Source organism: Myzus persicae, unplaced genomic scaffold (assembly GCF_001856785.1).
Source record: "Myzus persicae strain clone G006 unplaced genomic scaffold, MPER_G0061.0, whole genome shotgun sequence".
NCBI classification, from domain to species: Eukaryota; Metazoa; Arthropoda; class Insecta; order Hemiptera; family Aphididae; genus Myzus; species Myzus persicae.
Window position 1 is genome coordinate 264,704 of NW_019104178.1, and position 27,059 is coordinate 291,762.

Consider the following 27,059-nt stretch of genomic DNA (forward strand, 5'->3'; position numbering starts at 1 on the left):
GTTGGTTATAAGTTTTTAGCACAATATATCAAGCAATACGTATTTCTTTATGCCTGAAATTACGTATGTTTCAATTACACAATACACTTAACTATTTTATTAGAAGCAAAATATATGTATGCAGTAAAAGAAAAAAAAATAAACACATACAATTAAATATAAATGATATTGAAACCATTAATTCACTAAATAGTATTTACCCGGTAACTCAGTATCATAATAACATTATAAATAAACAATTTATTCTAAAAGTTACACATTTTGTTAATTAATTCTGTATTTTTTTTTATTAGCAGCATTCTAACCAAATAATTAATCCAACACATTAATCCCAGATTAATAGTTATTTTTTAATGATAAATCTATTCGTTAAAAAGTAATAGTGTTAAGATAATTTTTTGCTTTTATTTTACTGAATGATATTCAATTTTTCGTAATAAGTTATCTTAATATAAAAGAAATGGGTGGTGTTAACCCTGTTTAATTCGTTTAACAAAGTCGTTAAAATATAAATATTTTATTATGTAGTACAAAAAAAAAAAAAAATACAAAAAAGAAACACTAAAACTAATTATCACTAATTATTATCTTAAAAAAAAAATATTTTTTTACATCGCATAATACGTAGATTAATGCCCACTATAATAGTATCGAAAATCGGACCAAATTGCTTTATGTTCATATAATAATTATCTTAACCCAACGTATTGGCATTGGGCACTCGTGCAGCTGTTCTATTTCACTGAGACTTACATATTACAGATGGGCACCATATTGATTTGTTATTTGTAAATGTTAAATTAGGAAATTAGAATCTAACAGCCACGTGAAAGAAGTAATTTGAAGAATTTTATTAAACAGGATTTCTACTAAGCTCAGCTACATCGCCGGTATTTGGCAAACGATATCTATCCCTGTAATCGACTACAGTTTATTTTTTTAAATACTGTAATTTATTATTAATAATAATCAAATTTAGTGTAATATTCATGAAACAATTTATATTATTAATATAATGATATTTTCATGTTTGATTTCAAGTAGGTATTCATATTATGTTTGAATTCAGTGTCCTATTGTCAGTTAAACTGAATTAAAAAATAATTATTTAAAATCAATTAATTTTAGATTTTCTACCATTTATTTTTGAGTTATCATTAAGTTAAATTTTATAATAAATGCACATAACATTATGAATGACGTTACAAACGTTTTTTCAACGTATTTATGTGAGTGGATTATTATGAATGAGTCATTTAAAACAGTTGAATAGTTAAATGAAAATAAATTGGTTTTTAATGAATTGCAAAAAACTGTAATAACCGTTAGGTGATAAACTAAATCACATATTTAACACATCCTAGATGACATGTTTTCATGAGAATAATATCTTACCACTAACGTATCAACATCTTGTTTTCCCCCATATAATTGACATAATAAATTATATTATATTATAATCATAGTAAAAAAATATATATATGAAGTTATTATAATATTATTATAATATATGAGTTCATATACTAAAACACAGTAAAAAAAAAAAAAATAATAATTATTTAAATTTGAAACAAGGCCTTATTATTAGATACAATTGGATTGATTTTATATCAGAAACGTTTTGAACAAATTCAATTTTAGTAAATTGTAATTATATTTCGCTCAATAACAACAATGAATAGAATTTATTAAAGGAATCTATTAGTTGATCTAACTTATAAACAATGTAAACATATAATCTAATAATGCTATGGTATTATATCTACCTGCTGTTATTTTGTTTTAAATGTAATTTAACTATTAACACATAATATTAATATATAAACGTATAATTACAGTAAGTTGGCTCACATAGTCCCAAAAGTACTAATTATTGTATCCGAAAAATAACGTGATTAAGTCCGAATAGAGTTCAAACATTTTACAGATAAAGATAGTCAGAAGATATATGTCAAAATATTACAATCATAGTTTATCAGTTGCGAAAAATAATTCATTTTATTAGGTAGTAGGCTTATTATTGAACGGAATTCGGGCATTTGTACAATTCAAGATATGTTAGTGAACTTAACAACAACTCCTACATAAATAATGTCTCAAAACATTTTTTCTTGTAATTTTACTTTTTCCGAGTGATTACGATACAAATATAAACCATTTTTCTGTTATTTTTATAATTATCCATTTCCTTTTTTGAATACCTACAATATTAGACAGTTGTATTTTTAATATTCTAGTAAAAAAAGCTCTGCATTCTAACACTGATAATAAGATTTTCAGATAATAACATATTTCGCAATGTGTATATAACATATTCACAAAATTTATTTGGAAATGTGATTTTTAGAATACAAAACGTAATACTTGTATTTTTGTGTCCAAGTGTCTTTTGGGGTACAACATATTGTAATAGGCTCACATTTGGCAATGTTTCATTTAGGTTGCATATGTTTCAACACATTATAAAATCAGTGCATAACATTATCAATTGAAATATAACATAAAAATGTTTCAACAGATTAACAGCTTTGTTCTATTTAACTTTGACAGTCAGCCCATGGAAAAAAAAAATACAAATAATAATAATCACCGTCAAAATCTCGTGTCATCGTAAAATATTATATGTTCTACTGATTACAAAGTAAAAAGTAAATATTTTATCAAACCAGAATGTCCATTGAAATTGACAAAACCTTGATGTCAAGTATTTGACTGCGAATAAAAAACATAACCAAAATTTCAAAATTTTCATCATGCAAAACGAATGATAAATTAAATCAATTTTTATATTAAAATCAATCGACATAAAGAGTAGGTAACAATCTAATGGTTATGCGATACTTCTGTGTTTCTACCTAATAATGTATTTTTAAATATAATATAATATATCATCCTGGTTGTTTTAAACCAATTACCATTCTAATTTCCAACATTAATGGTACATTATATATATTTTTATTTTCTTAGAAATTATTTCACTTACAAGTTTATTATCATTTTGGTTTTCATAGCCCCTCGGTTAACACGAATTCGAGCCACATGTGTGAAATTATTTAAAGTTTGTTTAATAGTTTTGAATATATTATTATTATAGTTTAATTGCTTTAGATAATGTATAAACATAATCTAAGAAGAACCCAGTTGTTGTCCTTACTGTTTCAGCGTGTTAACAATTACGGCATTTTCAAAATATTAAAATTTTCTGATTTCAGTATGGGTTTAATACCAGCTTCTGTTTACATGCATTGTAGGAACCTTTGCAAAAAAAATAATGAAAAAATTCTTTCACCTAACTCGTTAATATTAAAGTGTGTAATAAAAAATGCGTTTCTTTCTGGTACAAGTTAGTGTTTAGATAAATTTCTAGATCATAATAATTAGTGATGAGTAATAAATTATGTTTCAATTGTAATCATAAATGTCTTACAAAAGTGTATTATCAAATTATTTTCTTATTTAGTTATATTGTGTTTTGAGTGTAATATTTAGAAACAAAATATACAGTTTAAAATATTTATTTGGTAAAGGAAAAAAGGTTATTAAAAAAACATAAAAAGATCGTATAATATAACCAATAATATTTTGTATCTGGATGTTTTCAATATTTAATTTAGTAATTAAAGTACTCGTAATAATAGAGAGTTGTGCGCGTCATTATTCGTCGAAAACGAAGAAAATAAAAATGGCTGTCCCAAAACATAAACTCTAAGACAAATAACAGCATGCTTTCTTCAATTCCGTTGATTCGGTTGATTTAAAATCGAAGTTCGGCGCTCGCGGCTTTTACGTTTTCGGTAAACGTAATATTTAATTGTGTTATTGATATAATAATTGGTGAGTTCAGTTGCAGCACCACCACACCAAGTGACATAAACGATTTTGGACGTGAATATTGTTTTCGTTTTCGAACTCTTTCGGTAATATTTTTACTTCCAAAATAAAAATTCGTTATTCGTGAAGGTTATACGATTAATTAATATTATTTAGCTGTCATGACTGAACGTGATAGCATTTTTAAGATGTTATATTTCGCAGTTCTATTGCATAATATATTCTATTTTTAATAGACAACGATGATTGTAGGATACTAAAATATTATTGAAACAATATAATGTTCATGTCAAGTAAAATTTTTTCAAAAGTAAATAAATAATCGTTTTAGAAATATGAATTATAATTGTTTACAATTATGTTGATTATTATAAATTTGTTTTCAAGTTGTGACAGTAATGTTCTTTTGAGCACATCACATTTAATAATTAATATTATTAAAAATAAACCAAGCAGAGAAGATAAACATAAAGAAGTGGGCAAGTAGGTACTGCTATGCTGTACTGTTGTAGGTGTCAAGTATGGCTCATAATTGAGAAGGTTACTGTAATGGGAATGTTGAATTTGAATTCAATGAAAATTATTGTAAAAGAAAAACAATTCTGGGCCGAGAAGGTCTGTCAGCCCACATTATTAAGTTTATTTTACTATACATTTAGATTGGTATAGTAGTTATTTATTTAAATGTTTGAAGGTAATGCTGTAGGTATTGAATTAATTGCTACCAAAAACATTTATTCTATAATTATTATATTGGTATAGTAATACATTGAAATAATTGATTATTGTAGTTAACTCTTGTGACATTACCGGATTTACCGTAGAACGTAGTGTGAATATGTTTGCGATAAAATAAACAATAATGTTTAGAACTAATCTAAATATTTTGAAAACGTCATTATGTATATAAAATAAAATAATATTATATATTAATATGTAAAAAGTCCCTAACAATAATCTTTTTGAATTACAACAAAACAACTATAGCTGTAATAATTAATTCTTAGTTCAAATATCTAATTTTGTCCAAGTGAATTTAAATTTTTATGTCCCTATCTATAAAAAAAATATGTAATAAAATATTTTTTTATGAATTTATCATTCAGTAAAAATAACTTATGAGGAAACTTGTATTTCATATTTTTCAAAGGTTTCCCATAAGAATTGAACAAAAAAATAATTTGTAAATTTTCCTGATTTTCATTTAAAAAATAATTTCTATTACATTTTTAAATATCTAGAAATAAAACGAAAAGACAACCAACTTATTTTGATATTGTTATGTCTAGTAAATTTTCATTCTAATATTCGGTGAATATATAATGTTCCTGGTACTTTCTAAAGTTATCAATTTTTAATTACAACAAAAATCGATTTTGTGGAGAACTGGTATTGCGTGAAAATTCCTATTTTACTTTCATTGTCCCTCAAGTTATTTTATATGATATTTGCAATTTTAACTTTTGACTCTTGCCAAAATAGGTACTAACTAGATCCAACTTGGTATTAAAAACAACTTAAAAAATTGTGAATCCAAGTATTTTTACAATCCAAAAGGCAATGACAGATACAAAAAAAAAATTTTTTTTTAAACACACTCATCATTTTAAAAGCATTAGGCGTTATTCATCGCTTCACTCAGAATCCAATATTAAGTAATAAAATAATATTTTATAAAGTGATATATTTACTATTGATTTTGGTTATATTATGATGTTTTGGTCATTCATAACTCTCACTCGAGTTGTGATAGATTATAGTCTTCTTGACATATTATATAATTTGCATATTATAATATGCACGCACAGGCAGACACAAAGTTTTTTTTTTTTCTGCCCTCTTCCTATTGACCACCAGTGTGCTTACGTATGTGTGGGTGCATTTTGCCAGCAATGCGGTACAAATAACAGACTTTAATAATGAAACGGTCACTTCAATGTTATATAATATCGTACATTATATTTTTAATATATATATATATATATATATTATATTTTTTTTTTATATTTTTTTATATACCTAATTGTTTTCAGTCCTTGAATATGGAACAAAAATTACGCACATTCGTATGAATTGAATATTGTGCTTAAAACGCGAATTCATTTCCGGCTATTATTTCATTTTTCTACCCTACTTAAGAGGTGGTCGACCATATCGTTAACTACTCGCTTGTTAAATAAAAATTGTTGCAAATAAATTAATGTCTGTAATGGGAGAACTACGTGAAAATGTTCCACGAAACGAATGCATACACACACACACACACACATACCCACCCGCATCCCCCCAAAACACGCAAGCGCGTAATACTCACAGCTGAATTAATTATGAAACTGTAATTTTCACCGTCTGTGCTTAGTGGGTAGGTTCCTACCATCTCAAAGGTCGAAACTTCAATCGCTCTTAGTTTGGCTTTTCATCGCACCGTTAATGATAATCATTTAAAATATAGTTTAACAACATTCTATCGGTATGTTTATTGATAGTACCTACAAAATAAACATTAAACATAATATTATAACTTATATAGATATGCACAACCTCAAAAACCACGATACCTACACAAAGAACCGCTATGTAATAAAAATACCTGGGTTGTGTAGGTATTTGCTATACATTCCACACACGCAATCGTGCTTTTTCGAAAGTCAAAAAGACGTTTATTTTACTTGATCTGGTAACCGCATGTTTATTTGAAAAGATCCCCGAAAGTATTCAATCTTCGTTCAATGGATAAAAAAAAAAAGGAAAGAAAAAAAATATCGAATCTAGTCGTACGTACTGCCAAAGTAGTTCTACTTTATAATATACGCTCACGCAGTCACATGGTATCCACACACACACATACACACACACACACACACACCACACACCACACACACACACACACACACATATATATATATATATATATAATATATAGAGGGTACAGAGCCAACCGATTGGTCACTTTGAATACAGCAGTTTCTCGACGTTTTAAGTGTACTTTCATTATGTTTGATTGTTTCGGTTCTACGTGAACGGATCACCTATAGTGTTTTATTATTCGTGTTTATATAGTATGTTATCAACACTTATATTTTTTCAGTGATACAAGAACAAGCGCGTCATCTCAATGTAGGTATTGGATTCCAGTAGGATAATGTAGATCTATTATCGTGCATATAAGTATAATACATTATATAATATGTATAGGTATTCATTTGTACAACTAGACAATAAATTATCATCAGCCAAACATCATAATATATGACTAAATCGTATTTTATCTGTGCCATTGATGCTCAAATCCTCGTCGTTTTAAATTTTAACCCGAAACACGATACATAATAACTACCTAGTCAGATATATTATAATAATATAACTGCGCACTAGATCTTTTTTTAACGGCCTTTAAATCACCAAGTTCCAAAATATATATCACGAGTTACGTGACACCGAGTGCGCGTGTACTTGTAACAAAATGATTTGTTTTTTCATTTTAACGGAAATGAGATTTTTAGCTGTTAACACTCGTCTACAAAACCACGTAAAGCAGATTTAAGGAGATTTCAATAAAAAAAAAAACTATGACATTTGTTTCAAAAAATGTAACCAATATAAAACAGATACTTATATTTATACGACTTTAAAATAAGTAAATTTATGTGGAAGCAAAGCAGTTCTCTCACACATTATTCTAATTGTGCAACGGGAAAAATGTCTTCATTTTAAATATACAACAGAGGAGAATTTTTGTTTACGGCCTATAGTAACAATGTTAACTACAATGTTTAATTATAAATATGAGTATGAGATAATATTATAACAAAAATATGTTATCATAATATTAGATATTGTTAGATTCTAAAAACTGTTTTACATTTTAATTCAAATTAATCCATAAGCTATTAAACTTATAATATTATACTAACGAAGGATTATATTATAATATTTAAGAAGCTTCACAAGTACTACCAAAGTAACGTGTTTTATTTAGAAAGGTTTAATATTTTTACATAATTATTAAGATTCGTATTATTATCTTTTTTTCCACAGACTTCATGGGGTCCGGGGAAATAACACTTAAATATTCCACACTTAAATTCTTATACAAAACCGATGTCAAATGAAGACATAAATAATATTACTGAAGTGGCACCTCGTAATAGTATACGCAACGATGGTTTTAAGTTAAAATAATTATAATACGATAACAATATTATGATATCTTATACATGTCATTAACTTGGATAGAGACAATAATAATTATCGTGGAGGTTAATCTTAAACCTAAATGTTAGTAAGCAACTATTATTATTATGAGTACGAAATAATCAGCTGTGATGAATAATTAATCTAAGTTTATATTAATTACCGTGACCATTTTTTTTTCTTTGAATTTCACTTTCAAGCTTAATATTCATTGTTTTTATAACGCTTTAAGTATGTGTGACAACATGTATCTTTTTGAAGTTGACAACGTGGCTGCTGTAATTGGCCATCGAGCATTGTACACATGTGATGATGTTTTTTTGCCATTTATTCACAGTCCATCAAATGAGTATTACTTTTTTATTTCATATGTTGACGTACAAATGGTTTATAAATTATCTGCTTTATTTTATAACAAATTCTAGTTCAAACAATGTACAATATATTATATTATACGCGCTTCATTTTACATTCGAAAATGCACATTTAATTTATTTGTTTTCAGTTCAACCATACATTTCATGTTTATCTTTCATGTATTCATTACAGTAAAAGATTTGATTTCTCGTAAGTTAACTCGCTGTCAAATATGGGTAGATAATGTGATAATATGAATCACACACGATTCTTTGCAATTAATACATTATTTTTGCCTTCTCAAAAGTAGTTTCATTCTTAGTTCTTACTAATTCCATATCAACTGACATGATTAAATATAGTTAATTATTCGAAACATTAGCAAAATTTATATTATTGACGTTCTTATGCAATATTATGTCGAGAGAACTAACGTCAACAAAAATAAAAAAAGGGTAGGTATACAGTTTTTGAAAAACATTTACACTTTAATTGCTTAACTAACACTAGTGGCAATATAACATATAAATTACTATTACCTTTATATTCGACAATATATTTTATAGTTAATACTTCAAAATGATCGCCAATTCAATTATTCTAAATTTAAAAAATATATTATTTTATTCCAAATAATTTCGACTAAATATAAACTGGAAACTATTTAAATTTTGAATTTCTAGTGTTTAATTTAAAACTCAAAAGCTATAAATATAGTGAGAAAATGTTTTAGAACTTATGACTAAAATAAATATAACAAATATTATTTGATTAGCAGTGAACTCAAAATAAAATGAAGTAACGAATTTAAATCTTAAATTGAACAATTGTGTTAATTAAAAGTTTTCATTTTTTTTTCACATCTCTATAATAATAATAGTGCTTTTGCAAGATATATTTTGTTGCTCGTTGTTTATTTATTTTTACGAGACTCCGTATAAATGGAATTATGTTAACACAACGTGTTTAATAAAATAAAGCACCCGCAATGAATCTGACTAGAATTTTATCTCATATTCTTTTATTGAAAAAATAAGGCAGTATGTCCGACGATGTTAATGTATTAGCTGGATTATTGTTATCGATAAAGACTACGTGAATACCGCGACTACGGTACCGTTAACAGTATGTTATAAGAATGTGTATGTGCGTGGGGCGTTATTTCTGTTGGCATAATAATAACATTTTACCTGCAAGATTCCCGAAAAATAGAAAAGAAAACCAAAAACGCCATAAGTATAATAACACGCTATGTTATACGCACCTACCGTCTTGCTGTGAGAACTTATACCCTCCGTACGAATTTCCATTTGGCAATAGTTTCCCGACCAACAAAAACGCACAGCGCCTTCCTGAAAACGGTTAGCCGATATCCGTTAGCCATTCACCGGATGTAAACGCACACCGCACGCCAAGTATGCCTTAATGAAGTAATCGATAAAGCATATAATATTATTATTGTAATATGTATGTGTGTATGATATTATACCAGCGATGGCGCTTATGTGTATAATAGCAGGTACCAACAACAACTATGACGTAGGTATCGTGCACGCGCACTAACCGAAATCCACTCGCGTAAATCTCTTTACGGTCAACAAAGGGTTTACATCAAAATTATATTATTATAAATGCAAAGAGGTGTGGAGGATTTTCGACCGAGTGTACTTAGTAATGCGCGTATCCAGGATCTCTATAATATATTTTTAATTTAAATTCGCCGACGTAATAATGAGCCTGAGAGGATTACAGCGTGTGCACTGTGCAGACGTCACCCCCACCGGCGGCCGCCGGCCCCCCCCACACTGCGACCATCCCCGCCTACCGTACGAAAAACTGCGGGCAAAACGAGCGGAATAAATAAAAAAAAAATCCACTCAATGTTATCTGTGTCACATCGTCTTCGCGTCACCCTCCCCCGTCCTACCACCACCCTTCAAATGGAGAAGAATCTGAGGAGTTTTTATTTTCCCATCGCATTACCCGCCACCGCCGCCGCCAACGCCGAGAATCCCTAAGCCAATTAGTTCTTATCCATTTGATTTGATAGCCCGCCCCGTGTGTTCAATACTAAATAGGTGTCTGAATAAAAACCAATTTGCATTGAAAAAACAGCGTATTTTTTTTTTTACCCAAAGTATAAACGTTTAAGAATTCAAAGCTGTTCCAAATATCCATTATGTTATATTGTTAGAGTACCGCTACGATGACGACGGAAATAGTTTGAAATTTTCAATTTTTCAACAGCAGTTTAAACCGCGCATTACGATATTACGTCATCAAATTACGTGTCCGTACATTTATTTGATGGTAGTAGAAATAGATTTTAAATAAACCGAAACATATGATATGGTGATGATGAGGATAATAATAATGCAAAACAATAATAATTTATTGAACAATAAACGAGCCCTTTGGAAACTTAATTACTGCATGGTTCAGTGTAGTACACTTACAACACAATGTATACATAAATCATTACAGTATGAGGCGTGTTTCTCCGCTATTCAACTAGTCAATATCGAGTGCCGATTAATTGCTTATGAGTAGTTATAATTAATCATTATAATGTTATTATAATAGCACTTTCAAAGCACTGTTTCCGGAAACGATGAAATATCTCTGTTCTCAGAGATTGAGTTTGTTTTTAAACGTTTTCTCGGACTTTTATTAAGGCAGAGGGTACGTACTTCCCTATCCCTATTGTAGTCAGCCTTTATCGGGTATAGTTTTCTGTTGTACAGTTATAATAATATTTAACTGAATTTTTCTAAACATAAGTTTGTTAGAACCCCGCTGTGTCCGTACATCCCTCTGTAAGTTACCAGCAATATACCAGCACATAGCAGTTACGACTTACAATTGTCGATATTATGTTATTTATTAATAGCCATCGTAGTCATATAATAGTCCATCACAGTGCTCCATTGTTGGGGTTCAAATTTAACAACGGTTCTATTCAAAGTACATCTATATGAGTCAGTATTAAATATAGGTAGGTACAGCAGCATATGAGCATTATTATGGATTAGTACCAGAATATATTAAGAACATTATCAATTGATAACAAAATATGAAACCAAATTTGTTTTAATTTGTACACGGAACTATAGTTTATAGCTTTGTATTAAAATGCATTTAGAAACCGGGACTTTAGCACGGCCTCAGAGTGAGCTTTTCTGACTTGTTTTGTTTACGTTACTCGATATATTGTTATTTGTTGTACTTACGCTTTTCGTAGCTTAGTAAACGTTAATAATAATTATCGTGCAACTACACAATATATTCGTTTCTAAGTTCTAAATACCCAAGTTATCACAATCTGAACAGCCAACTGTTGTTTACTCTCACAGGCAAATACTCGTGAAGACGGTTAGATAGCGGAGACTCAGTTGTACCGATATTGTTTATATTATTTGTAATATTGTATAGTAATAATTATTAACGCTTGTATGATTTTTTGCAGTTAACAAAATCAACTATACTAGCATATTCTACGAGATTGCATATATGGTGCATGTGCCCCCTCCCCCCCACCATGAACTTATTTTAATAGTCGTGATATCTAAACCAAAAAATTTCAAGGACAAATAAAAAAAATACACATTATATGTTTACTTAAAATAATAAATAAAATATATAGTATAATATGATTTGTTTGAATTTGAATTCTTTATTATACAATATATATATTTATATATTATGTTATATATTTCATATGATAATAATGATATATTTTGTAAACAAATGATATAACTGTGTCCAAATATAATATTTTAGAATTAGAAAAACAGTTTCTTTTTATCATATTAAAATCCTGTTCACTTCAAAAAAATAATCTCAAATCAGTTTTTATTATTCAAAACGCATCACTGCGTCATAATAATTGTAGAAATATGATATTAAATAAAACAGTTGGCAACCGACCACCTTAACATTTAAGGATGAGTGAATTTCATATTTTGTATTTATATACATTGTTCAATAATATAATGAACACTATTGTTATTTATAAATAAATCACAACAAATAAAAGACCCAAAAATACCAATTGTTAAGGATGTAATCTTAAGGTTGTGTAACGTAACTCACTGTGTTTTTTTTAACAACGTGGAACTAGAATATTTTTAATCACACTCACTACAATAGCCTAATTTGATTTATTATGCTTACACATTTTTCTGATCCTATTTTATATTATTTACATTGAACACAAGTCATATTACTTATTATAAGAAAATCATAAGATATATTGAATTAAGCTTAAAAAAAAAATTGGTTCTTAAATTTTGAAAAATACCTATATTTGACAAGTATTCATCATAATATTTTATTGATGCTAAATAACATCGATCTATTTTTTTTCACAAAAGGAAATGTTACAATGTACTTAATACTTGAGTGTCATATCGATGAAGACTTATGTGTTCATTGTCAATGATATAAGTAATGGCTTTTCACAATCAACCTATTTGTTAAATAAATGCAAATGTGATTTACGTTTCTGGTGCTCACTATATAGGCGTAGAATTGTAGAAGCATACTGTATACATGAACAGTAAATGGGATCTGTGAAATATGTTTAGTCAAAAATGTCAAAGGAGAATAAAATCTTGAGTGTCATTTTTTCTTATCTCCTCCCTTCCCTCCCACCAATAAGAATATGTCTCCAGGGCATGGTCTTAAATCCGACCATTCATATACTTCGTCTTCGTTCTTATTGGACATTTTCATGTTGTATGTTATGTATATAATATAAATACAAGTAAACCACTAAACAAATCTACAATCATTTTAAGCATGTTTTAAGATAATTCCATAGTTGGAATTTTTAATGCTGAAAATAAAAATATTGATTTATATGACTAATCATTTATTTAGGTACTTACTTACATGTTAAGCAACTTGTACAGAAGCTGTTTTCATCAACGACCTCCTCTTCTGTCTGGATTATTTAAAAAAAAATATGATATGAGTGGGCATTTAAATCTTAAATCGGTAACGACATTAATTAATTTAATTTAGTGGTTTTTGGTTTAAAAATAAACTAGAAATAAAACGAAAATTAGTATTAATTTAAGTTTACCAATTAACAAATATTTTAAAACTTACTGTACAACTTGTCTGCTCATTTATAACTATAAAATATTTAAAACTAAATCAATAATAAATAAATGTATTAATTGATGGGATCGATTTTATTAAAATAAGCTAATTACACGTTTTTAGCAAAATAAGAACAAATACAGTTTGTCTACAATTTTAAGGTTCTATAATATGTTTTAATACTTTTTGAGTTTAGTTTTCTGTTCTAAATTGTATTTTCCAATAAATTAAATAATTTTTACTCAGCAAGTCAATATTGTAACATTGTAATAAAAATATTCAATATGAGAAATATGCGCGTCGCATATACTATAACGTCTAATACTTTTAAAATAATAATTATTCAATGATGAAAATAATTTCATGTTATTGCGATAAGCTAATTTTGCTCACGAATATTCTAATAACTTTTTTAATATCTAGTATTCATTTTTATAGCTTAAAATATAATAGATATTTTATAAAAATTTTAAATTAAAAGACTTTTGAATAAATACATAAAGTACATTTAATAAGATATTGAATTATAAAAAAGTCGAAATTATACATGGTTTGTGCTAAACTGATAATAGGTACAATGTCTCATTAAATTATTTTTTAAATGTTGTTTAAATGATTAAATATCTGGTGGTATTGCCCATTTGTTTAATTAGTCGTTAAATAATTTATCATGCCTAATCAAATGTGTTTTTGTTTGTTTCAGCTTCGTAAAAGACCATGCTGGATATTTAGTTTAAAAATGTCAAATACTCATTCACCAAATTGTTGATATCAGGTCAGTATATTATATTTTTAGAATATTGTATGAGCTTCATGTTAAATTTTAAATTTCATTTATTCATTTCATGTTCTATAGCCTAAACTATGATTTTTATTTTTTAACGAAAATTACAATGTGGTCCCATATAATATACGTATATAAATTCAGTTGATTGGTTTTATCAATTAATTAAAATAAAATATTCATAACATCTGCTTAATAAAATACTTGCCAGCTTAGAACATAAAATATACGTCATGTATATTGTATACACATGGTGACACGATGAATGAGGCAATTCTACTGAAATTACTTCAAATATAATTTGCATGGGTATATAGTTATTTAGAGTTAAATATTAAGTATATTGCAGAACATTTTCTTCGTGATGACAAGGTGGATAATCGGGAACAATATTATAATATTGATAAATACCGAATTAGAGTGGTTTCATATGTATACTTAGAGGCAGGTACTCGAACTTTGTAATTTGTATGGGTACCTGATAGTATGGAGCCAGTGTGGATAGGGTTTGAATATTTAAGTCTTTGTGTAGCGTTCTATAGCTGACATACACTAAGGAGTTATAATTGATGGAAGTTATAGAAGTATTGATTAAGATTATTGAAACAATTTAATAATTTAGCTGAACCGAAAAGTGAATGTCCTACATCATAATTTATATCTGGAAAAATTAGTTGAAAATAATAAATAATTTTATTGGGGTGCTTGATCAGAAGAATTGACCATATATTTGGAGTCTTTAATTTTTTATTTCCTTGTTTTTTTAATACATATTTCACAAGTTGATATTTTGACAAAAAAATGTTCTTAAATTAATATGGCGTTACTGAAGTAATATAGTAATAAACAAAATTAAAGTCTTCAAAATAACATTTTTAGAAAACTCATGGTAGTTGCAGTGATCATTGGAAGCTATTAGTTTATTGTAATAGTCTACCTATTGTTAAAAAGATTACAGTGAAACTTCTTAACACCGCACTACTCTAGTCGGTAGCTGAAATTTGTCCGCTATTCAGGGGTGCCTGTTTCAGAGAGTTCAGTTAGTAGGACGTTTGTGTGTTTTACTTTTTGGATGTTATATATATTTTAGAGGTGTCCGATAGGAGACGTTTTTCTATAAATGTAAAATGCATAATAGAATAATGTATTTAACATCTTCTATGTTTGTTTAAGAATATACAAAATATTTATTGTGAATATTACAGTTTATGTGAGTATGTTATGATTTATGACCAACTGTGAGTTAGGGACATTTTTGTCTTATTTATTATTTTGTTAAATATTAAGATAAAAAATAAGAATATAATATATTTTGGTGTAGAGCTGACTATCTGAGTGTGAATATAATGTCAAAAATCAAATGATTTTTTTTCCACTAAGCCTAATTAATATGTAAACACAACATCACTGAACAATAATGATTGTCAACATTAATAACTTTTACTTTTTATAATAATATTAAAATTGTTTGAAAAAATTGGTTCCTGCAAAAGGTCCATCGTTTACGTTATCGTAAATAATAATCAACGTAGGTACTCTCGGCGAGATACCAGTGAACTTGTAATTATGCGGAGAAATAACAGCGTACAACAACTGTAAATTGGTGGTTTTTATCTCAAAAACAATTTTTTTGGTTTAGCTGAACACTACTCATAAAAGCCGTTCTCAAAATTAAGGGAATTCATTTTATCTCTTTTATGACTGTACCCGTTAATATTAATCAATTGTAATGCATCTTGGATGTTACTATATCCACACTCGTTTAATGTAATGTAAATGTGTTCGAAGACCCTATTTCTATAAAACTGGAAAGTGGAAACGGTTTTCTCATAACGTATTACGTGCTTGCATAGATGGAAAAGATAACCGCACGTGGTTGATATGAAAAACCGTCCGAAATAACATTTACCTAACGTCCTCAGTCCTCACAACTAACGAGCATCAGAACATTTATGACACTTAAAATTTAATAATATTATCACTATATTTTGTCTTAATATAACCGTGAGGACAAATTATGGCAATGCAATGCAGGTATTATGTTTCAGCGATTGTTGTCAACGATGAAATTCAGAAATTAAAATAATTACAAATTGTCTTAAGATTTCTTGATGACATAAAAAATAACCATTAAAATATTACGTAATAATTACGCACCTAAATTAATGTCGGTTCAAAATGTTTTCATTTTTTTTATGGAAATAACACGTTTCAATATAGGTACTCCAAAGTTTAATATGAGGTAAATTTACAGAGTTTGTTAGAAATAAAAATGATAACAGTATATTGTGTTGTGGATCATTTTTAAAATCAAATATATATTTTGGTTTTGATTTGATTGATAATATTATTTTAATAACTTGTGATACAGGTACTTATTTAAATGAATATTTCATGAAATATTTAAGTAACATAATAGTATTCTAATATTGTAATAACATACAATGATACAAAAATAGCATTGATGAAAATACCAATATTAGGCTTATGAATAAATTGTTTATCTGATATCACATAGAAAGAAAATAGTTTAGGATTTTGAAACTTAATATTCAAACCAAAAAAAAAAAAATTGAAAATCAAATGGATATATTTCAGTATAATTGGCTCGTTAATTTTCTGTTACGACACATACATATATCATTTTGAACATGTGATTAATTCCACACTGTTCTAAGAGCTTATTATAAATAAAATAAATTGGTCATGTATACATTGGGTTTATTTCTTTTATAAATTATCAACTTAAGTATGAATCTAAATTTGTTAAGCATACAAAAATAACAAATGTTGCCAAAAATTGTCGAAAATTGCATTAAGAAAAATCAGAAAGAGATTTCAATAACAGAAGAGTGTTTCATAGAGCATTTTGAGATCAAATAAATTTTACTTTTCATTTAATTACGGGGAGATAACTTACACGTTTATTATTCTGTTGAAAATTACTAGGTTCTAAAATTTAGTATGACAAACGTTCCTTTAGTACATAATTCTTATAGAATTCTGTTTCAAATATTAATTTGAAACGACTCCTACAAATACCATTAAATGTACAATAAATTGCACGTGGCCCGCCACATCAGATATTAACATTATACAATTATAGATTCGATCACATTGAGTTATAGTAATAGAGTTGATTAATTTTATGAAATTTATATATTTTTTTCTTAGTTCCATTTTGAGTTCATAATTATTATTAAAATAGTTTAGAAAAAAAGTTCAGTTAAACTCATAGATGCAAATATATTGTATTTTTAAATATATATATCTAAATAAAAATAACAGAAATCAAAAATTATTTGTTTAACATATTGAAAATTATATAATATTTGTGAATAATTTATTTCAAGAGTTATTAAAAATATATTATGTATGTAAATAATATTAGATTTAAATAAAAATACAAAATGTGCGAATTATCATATTTTAAACTCATTGAAACACGTCTTATTAAAAAAAAGGCAAACCATATTTTGTGCTGTGACATTTTATTTTATCTTAAGAAAATTCTATGTTTTAACTAAGAACATTCGAAACAATGGACTGCTAGATCAAAACATACGTGACTGGAATATAGATATTAGTATATTATTCTACACATCGCACACAAACCCGACTTGCAGCATCTGTCAAATTGCATCATAAATTAGTTTTCAATCATTACTTTTAATACAGTATTTTGTTTAAGACACCCTTAGATATTTGACTCATAATTAGGTTTGTTGTATTTAATATGTAGTAAATTTTGTTTTTGTTTTTGATAGTTCAATGTTTATTTTGATTTCTGTCTGTCAGGGATGTTGGTATAATTATGAACGCCTCGTGATAATGATGTACCTATGTATTTTTTAAATTATAAGATAACTTCTTTTATTTTGATTAAAATATGTTTGTTGATTTGTTTGAGCCTATGTTTATTTTAGACAACTACATCGAGAATCATTTGTAAAGTACCTACTCGAGTAAAAGTATTCAAATACTTTTTAAGCACTAAAATACATATTGGTACCTATTTTAAATACTTCCTCTAGGTATCTGTACTTAGGTCTTAGAGTAAATATTAGTTTTCAAATACGTATTCTTTTAGTTTATATATTTTCTATTTTAACATTAACAGTGTAAAAAAATAAATAAAAAATAAAATAATATAAACATTTTTTTGTTTGAATTTTTTTTTTTATTTAAAGCTTCGGCGTCATTGGCTGCAACGACTTTATAAAGGTTTACGTTATATCTTAAATTGTATTAATATTAGTATACAAGTATCAAGTCACGGAGGATTGATTGAATTGGTCTTAATTATAAAGATATTTGGGTTTTTTATGTTGTCTGGATGATAGGCTTCAGAAAGAATATTTGGTACTTACTCCTAGCTGCTTCTCGTTTATCCGTTTCAAACGAGAGGCATTCCTGTTTAATTTTGGGAGGTGCGCTACAACTGGCGCATATAAGGGGGTCATTCCTATTCAACAGAATATACTGGTGGGTTATTGGTTGTTGTCCAAATCGCATATTCTGATGATTGTGGTTTCTATTTTTCTGGAGATGTCCGGTGACTAGAGCCATACGATGATGGTGTTTATAATTTCGTTTAGCTTAGAAGAAGCTTGTGTCCAAGTTCGTAGCCATATGTTGTTTGAAATTATTTTCATTATAGATTTCGCGTCGCTTTTTATTGAGTTATGCACAACTGAAAATTCAAATACCTTGAAAAAGAAAACCGATGAGTAATTTATAGTCGCAACAAATGATCATTTGTGAAATGCTTTCTAAAATTAACAAATAAACATGAAAATCGGTTTAGGTAATTTAAAAGGCAAAATAAATATTTTATGAATAATTTGAAAGTATTCATAAAAAAAACTTCTTTTAACGATATATATTTGGTAATCAAATACTTTTTTTACTTAACAATATTCAAATATTTTTTTAAAATAAGTATCTATAAATGAATATTTTTAAAAAGTAGTTTTTGTCTCAAAGTATATATATTATATAGTCACCACTTCTCGGTAATATGAGTGCTCCACTAAAGTGTTTCGTCGTAAAGCAAAAAAAATCAACTATTTGCACAAAGTAAAAAATATACATTCACTAAATAATATTATTATCTTATTCAATGTATTTTTGTAATTAAAAAAATCACAGTCACATTGGCATTAATTGTCATTCTTTTATTGTATACATACCACTATTATAATATAATAATATGAACGTGGTTATTTCGTCATTATAATGATACAGTTCATTAAATTATTTTAACAACCAGGAAAAAATATCATTGTTTATTATAACATTTTTTTGTGTATAATACCTGAGTCAATCTCGGAAACTCGTTTATTTAATTATTACAATTATTAAAGAAACGAACTCAGCTACTCTGAGAATCGCAATAACTGCGAAGATCACATCCATTATAATAAGGTGGTACAAAATATTATAATCTCTCTTTTTTATTTCAATAAGTCTGTAGGATCACTACCGCGGTCACTCCTTATCATGACACATTCTTATCAGTCTACCATTATTCAGTACACCACCATCCAGTGCTTCTTCGTCATATTTTCGACGGGTGAGCCGTTTAGATACGTCGCATGTGACTGGCATGTCCGCTGGCTTGTCGTGTTGTCTTACCTTAGGCATCAAAGTTTTCGATAAACACAGATGACTGAGTGAATATTTTCTATCGACGTGTCATCCCCTGAGAATTCTCCCCATTCTGTTTTTAACGAACCGTTTTCGTGCTATTAACGTGTCATAAGTGTCTTATTGTTAACCAATAGCAATGAAACCGGCACCAATATTTCAATGCCGTTGTTTATTTCCTTTATGGATACCTTTTTTTAAGTAAGTAATGTGTCAAGCATTTGATATATGTTATTGCTTACCACTTTATGCTTACACAGAACGTTGCCTACCATTCAACTAAATAAATAACATTCTGGTCCGGTATATTTAAGTTCTTCGTTTTGAAAATATCGTTAAAAATCATGATATTGCTAAAACATACTTTCCATGTAATTATTTTTATATGACTAGTTATTATAATATGACATTTATAAAAAAGATTTAGGTATCATGTAACTTACCTTCATGGTAATTAAAATAATTTTAACGGTGAAATTATGATGAGAGTTTAAATAAAATATTATGGTATGACCTATACTGCGATTATAACAAATTACTGTAATTTATAGTTCGTATTTACGAAAAAGCGTTATATTTTATTATATGTATAGTATGACGGTGAATTATTTCTTTTTAGTTAATTCTGTATTTAAAGTATGATTTACAACTTGAAATAATATAACCAAGTGATCAGTGCGTGGTAGGTACCGCGTATTTAGTAAGTAAATTATTACACGACCCTTATAAACTAGCACACTGGAGGGTCGTGTAAAATAATTATAGCAGTTATTACTGACTAAAAACTCCGTGGTATCACTTGTAAACAATAACATGCATCAACACTGCTCGCGGTATACCTCTATTTAACCATGAATAGATATTATATAAAACGTTATATTATAATACCTAATGTAAAGCGTTAAATCACGAGTCAACACTGAATACGTATTAATAAGTTAACAATATATTAATATTGTTATTCCAATACAAGTATTTACGATATTTTAAAATTTGTCATACAAATATGGTGCATCCTGGACACCAATACTCGTATACTTGTTATGCACATAATTGTTTTTCATATGCAATGATTTATGATTGAATTCAAATTTAATACAGTATACATTACTGAGACCAACGCAACTGAGTAACGAGGCACAATTAAATCTATTATGTATCGCTAAGCTACTTTCCCGGTTTCGTTACTTAAATTTATAAGTTTAAAAGTAAATAATATGGTTTAAATTCGAACGTAATTTGTACGAATTCACTCAAATTGATATTTTATAAAATGTACGTAGGTAATGTATCATTTTATTCACGAGTAAATCTTTTAAGAACACAACTTCTCGTTTTAACATTTACTTAGTTACTTAAAATCCAAAAAATGTAATATCATGATGTGGTTTTAAAATATTTACTTTATTTGATAAACTTAGTCAATTATAAAGCTTATAATATTTATATATATAATATACACTTAATCCTAAGAGACACGGAGTAATAGTTATTTATAGTTAAGTACTAAAACGATTCAAGTAAACATAATTTAATATTTTAATTGAATTTTCCTGACCAGATGTATAAAGCTCTATTTATTTAAATCGAATTGAAGAAAAAAAATAACTACATCAAAGATAAATTAACTTTTAATAACACGTAACACATTATTTAAAATTTAAAGAAAATACTTGTACTAAAAAAAAAAAAAATGGAACAAGAATATACGTCATATCATTATTTTTTAAATGCACTAACAAAAAATATAAAATTAAGTAATGAAATATATAAAGTAAAACATAACTCAAATATACAATGCCATTGAATAGTAATACACTTATAACTTACTATAAATTAACCGGAAAGATGTTTTGCTTCATTTTATTTTTCTACACTGCCCATCTGATTGTGTGAAACAGAACATTTTTAGCAATAGTAAATTACACTATAAACTATTAACTGATAAACAATGTTCTGTGTTTAATATGAAAACTTATATTATATAAATGCTCTCCGTGTTGTACATATCAATCTTGATTAACAATCGATTAACCCTGAACAATAATGTAATTTTGGTTGAATTATTTTACACTGCAGGGCACTGAGAGAAAATGTAATAATACGACATGTGTTTGTGCATGTGGATGGGGAGTGAATGAGATTCAAAATAAATTATTTTCAAAACCGGCTGTTTCCACGTGGATTAAACATATTTTATTGAAACAATGTTTGTAAACAAATTGCCTGCCAACTGCAATGCTCAGGCGAAGGTTGTTGGACAATAGTGCGAGAGATGCGAATTAAAGTACAATTACTATTGCTATAGTAATATTGTTATAAATGTATAATACTTTTTTCGTAGCATTCAAATCTGGCCTAAAAGATTATTTACGTGTTAATGTATTTCATTCGATTTTAATAATTTTAACTATAAACTTTTTTGGATGCGATAGTTATTAAAATAAAAATTAGCTACAATGTTCACCGTTGACAATATTACGAATTCTTATTAAAAATTAATTGGAAATATTTTTTTTAGTACACCATAACCGTATTTGTGGTTTTCGTCTCACAAAATCGAATAATATATAAAATGAACGCCCTACATAAAACAATTCATGTTTGGTTTTGCTATATTTTGTCACATTCGAATCAAATTAGATTTACCAATAGTTCGTACCAAACATTCAAAACTATATTATCCGGAAATGTTGTAACATTTATTAAATATAAGCAGCAAACTGTGTATACACTGTTAAGAAAAAATGTTGCTAATAGCAGCATACCCTTGGGGCCTAAACGATATTGAAATAATCTGTATTTTTAAAACGATATATGTCTTATACATTATAGCTGTGTCGATCTCTAATCTCTATTATATCATAAATAAAATAAAAAGCAATATCGGTAAAGAACTAAAAGAAAAAAACAACCTGTGGCTGCCAATTTCAGAGATAACCACGAGTTTGCTTAGAATAAACTAGATTGCTATCTGTGATAATACGTGAAGCTACCATTCGCCATTTAAAAGAGGCCAATGGGATCTTATCATAACTATTTAATGTTGATAACATGATAACATGGTCGATAATAAACATGGATATTTTTTACGAAAACAAATTATTTAATGTTATCTTATAAACACGAGTGATAACGAACATTGGTTTTGATTTAAACGGGGGCCGGTAACCTCAACCAATTACACAGTTGCTGTATCGCAGTTAGCAATCTAGTTTATTCTGTATATCTGTGTAGATGTATGATCTGTATGACTGTATATCTATTAGATATTTGTACTTTTAAGTTTGATAGGTGAATACACTGTAAAATTTAAACGAAGGCTAACGATACGTACGATGGAGATATATTTTTATAGGGTGTTATTATTTCTATCATCAAACTTAAGGGGTAAGTGTTAACACCATATTTAGCGGTTTGTTGATTTTTGACTTTTAGTTCAATAATAGGTAAAATTACCCTAATATTTTAACAGCTGACTATAAATAGGCTGAATAAGAAATTATGAACTAAAATTTTTTTCGTTGCACACTTGTAAGACGGATTCATTAAGCTCGGATAAGACGTGGTCATTTTAAACGGATTCGAAACGGGCCATTTTTCATGCTAAAAAACTATATTTTTAATTTAACGTTGTGATTGGTATAACTATTATATATGGATTAAAAAAAAAAAATTGGATCCTTGTGTTATTAATGTTTCAACGCTCATCTGAGAATCTACTTCAGATGAACACAAAATGGAAACATTTGTTAGTAGGATCAAATATAAACATATTGACTATGAAGATCTTAAAATCCGTTTTCAATTTATAAATAATAAATAATTTTACAACCATATCGATTAGTATAATTTAATGAACATATATAAATTGAACAGTTAATTTTTGCCTCGGTCTTATAAAACAACCATGATAAAAAAGTTAGAGATCCTTGAAATTTAACCTTTTATTACACCAGTGGTAATTCACTTAAAAAAAAACAAAACCTTATAATTTACGAGCTGACATCAAGTTTACATCAAGTTAAATAGCATACAAAAAGATTTCTATTGCTACGCTTTAATTCTAAAAGCAAGAAAAGTAAAAACTTGAATCAAGTTGAATTCGGGCCAAAATGTAATTAGCGCTCGTTAATTTTTTTGAAATTATTCTCAAAACATTAATTACATTTAGTAAAATATGAATTTATATTTAACATTTTGTAACACTGCATCATGCTTCCGTAGTTCAGAATATTATGGTTATCAATTATCATTCATCAGTTTGATTTACGTTTCCAGATGAATTGGGCAATTCATTCATCAGTTAAATATGTCATAAATGCCACTAATATAATATTAGTAATATTGATAAAATATTGACCAAATACCTCGTTAAAGTCCGACCAGATTAATCTTATGAATTAGGTTTTGATGTATGGCTTATTAACTGGTTCTTGTAAAAAACCTTTAAACAATTGAATTAATTATTTTTTGTAACTCATACTATTCTTTAATTTTCATAATTTTTAACAAATTATTACCTACTAGAATGACGAACTAAATTATACGTACACACCATTAATTATAATATTATATTGCGTTTCTTTAGTAAACTTTATATTAATATTATTTTATTTTTAAGTCAAAGCAACCATAGAAAATAATATTTATTATTCAGTCATTCAAATATTCTTTTGTCCGAGTTATAACGTGTGTCAGTATAGAGTAATATAATTGATATGTTAAATAACAACATTTCGATTTGAAATTAATATAAAACGTCATACGGCTTTACAAAATTAAATAGTTTTAACTTGATTAAATTTTAAGTGTGCAATACTTTTGACGATGGTAAAAAATATCTTATTTATAAATTAATCATTAAACAAGTGTATTCTTATAGGAAGCTACACGTTCCTTTAAAATAATATGAATTGATTGGTAAATACTAAGAATAATAATAATTATATAAATACATTTTTTTTCTACTGGTGATTAATTATTTTTAATTTTAACAATACGAAAAATGTATAGATACATTAGACAAAATAGTATTATAGTATTTTTTTATTATTTTATCACTTTATAGTATTATTTGAAAGCTTATTTTTTTAAACTTATTTAATAATTTATATTATGTACATTATATAATATTATATCATTAATAATTTAGAAATCTTTATTTATATTAAATAGGAATAACTAAACTCAATTGAATCGCAGTTTTTTTTAAAATCAATACAATTTTTCAATTCCTAAGCTTGTATTAAAAAAGGTTGACGCGACGCTAAGAAAACAAACTCCCAAGCGATCACGTATCAGATTCAACGTAACCTACTTATCATGGGCGCATTAGACTGAAGCCGAACTTCTGAGTCGAGGATTTGGTCAATAATTCATTATATATTATGATGCATGAGCTACAACAGAGCGCAGTCGGTCGGCCAACCGAATCTTTTGCAATAGAATCCTGTAAATGTTATAGACATTTGACGCCGGCAGACGTACTGTGCCCACCCGCTGGCTGTGTACGCCGGAGTTATGTAGTCATAAAGGTCAGAAATGTCTTCCCAGCTGCCATAAGGTGTAAGCACAGCGTGTACAAACTTTTTCAATCGAATATACATCATTGTTGATAGGTCCTCATACCAACGTATCAAAATCGTCTACAGGTTCGTCCGGAAAAGTCAACAAGGATATTTTGGATTACCGATACAAACCGTGTGACTTTTAAAAAATAAAATACGCTCTTTTTATGCCACAGATAAGCATCCTGTTCAACTTGATAATTAATATCACTCATAATGGTCAAGTGATGTTAATCGCCATCAATTTATTCAGTACACTCTCAATTACATTAGAAATAAAAACTTTTAGATATTCTAACTAGATCTATAAGGAGCCATTTATCCAGGAGGCTAGCAAATCGAACCATGAGGATATTTTATAATATTATATTTATAATATAACTATAATAATTTATTTTTCAACCAGCAAAACGATTACAGTATTACGATGTGGGGTGAACAAATTTATGTCAAAGCAATTATATATATATTTATTATATAGTATCGGGTTATGAGGTAAATTATAATAAGTTAATACCAATGTAGGTTAGTTTGTACAATAACATCGATTTTAAGGTGTTGATAGTAAGTTTCTAGTCCCTATTGTTTTGAACTAAAAATGAAGTGGCACCTAAAATATATTCAAGAAAATTATTTTAGATATCCGATTTCATAAAATATGTCTACACTATGTTCAAAATATTGAACCGTACTCGGTGCCGATCAGTTTTCGTCTGGTGGTTGTCTGGTAATACTCGTTTGTCACCAACGTCTACCATGTAGATTAGGGCATGCGCACGGGTCGGCTGCCTAGAAAGATTTGTAACTTAAAAAGGGTATAGATAAAAAATGGAATATACATATTTTAAGATTCCTGCAAGAACAGCTTGTATGGAATATTTCATTAAATTTCCAAGCCGTTGCTATTAAAATTGAAAATGTTATGAATTTCTAACTAAGAAATAATTGGAAAATGATCGTGATTTTGTTGAATTTTATTAAAATAATTTAACAATATATTTTCAATACTTTTTAATTGCCGTAAAAAATACTTTTGAAGAAAGTTGTATTAAATTGTCAGCCTTAATGACATTGAAAAAGCAATTTTAAAGTACAAAATCGGAGAAAAACTATAAAAGTTGGTAAAATGTCAAATATGTTTAAATAGCACACAAGTATCTAGAATATTTTTAAAATCATATCATCTCTAGAAAACGCTATTGCCCTCTCATCTTTTTGTGAAAATTATAAATCTTCACAGCTTTTTGTGTTTTTGAATAATTATTTTCACTGCTGCATAACGTTATGATGGATACAAAAAGTATACTTTTAAATTAAAAAAAAAAAAACATCATTGTCAAACCAATATAACCATGCCCCGATCAGAGTATAAAATATACCTAACATAAATTATTAACGACTATAATAAACATACAAGCTGATTAAAACTGAATTAATTTTATTACAATCGTCTTACTTCAAACGGCGTTAAATGTTTTTAATTTTAAATTTGACAACACGTTTTAATGTATTATTTTAATTATTCATATTACCGTCATCATTTCGTAATAAAATAAAACGTGAGTACA

The 27,059-nt window shown here is 27.6% G+C and overlaps 1 protein-coding gene across 1 annotated transcript in view; it reads left to right on the forward strand.

The window, feature by feature from the left end:
• LOC111039658 (FMRFamide receptor) overlaps window positions 1-27,059 on the forward strand; it is a 125,004-nt gene that overhangs the window by 15,311 nt on the left and 82,634 nt on the right. The window contains exon 2 of the mRNA XM_022323254.1: window positions 14,192-14,263. The gene's annotated coding sequence lies outside the window, so the exon portion shown is untranslated. The remainder of the gene's footprint in view (window positions 1-14,191; window positions 14,264-27,059) is intronic.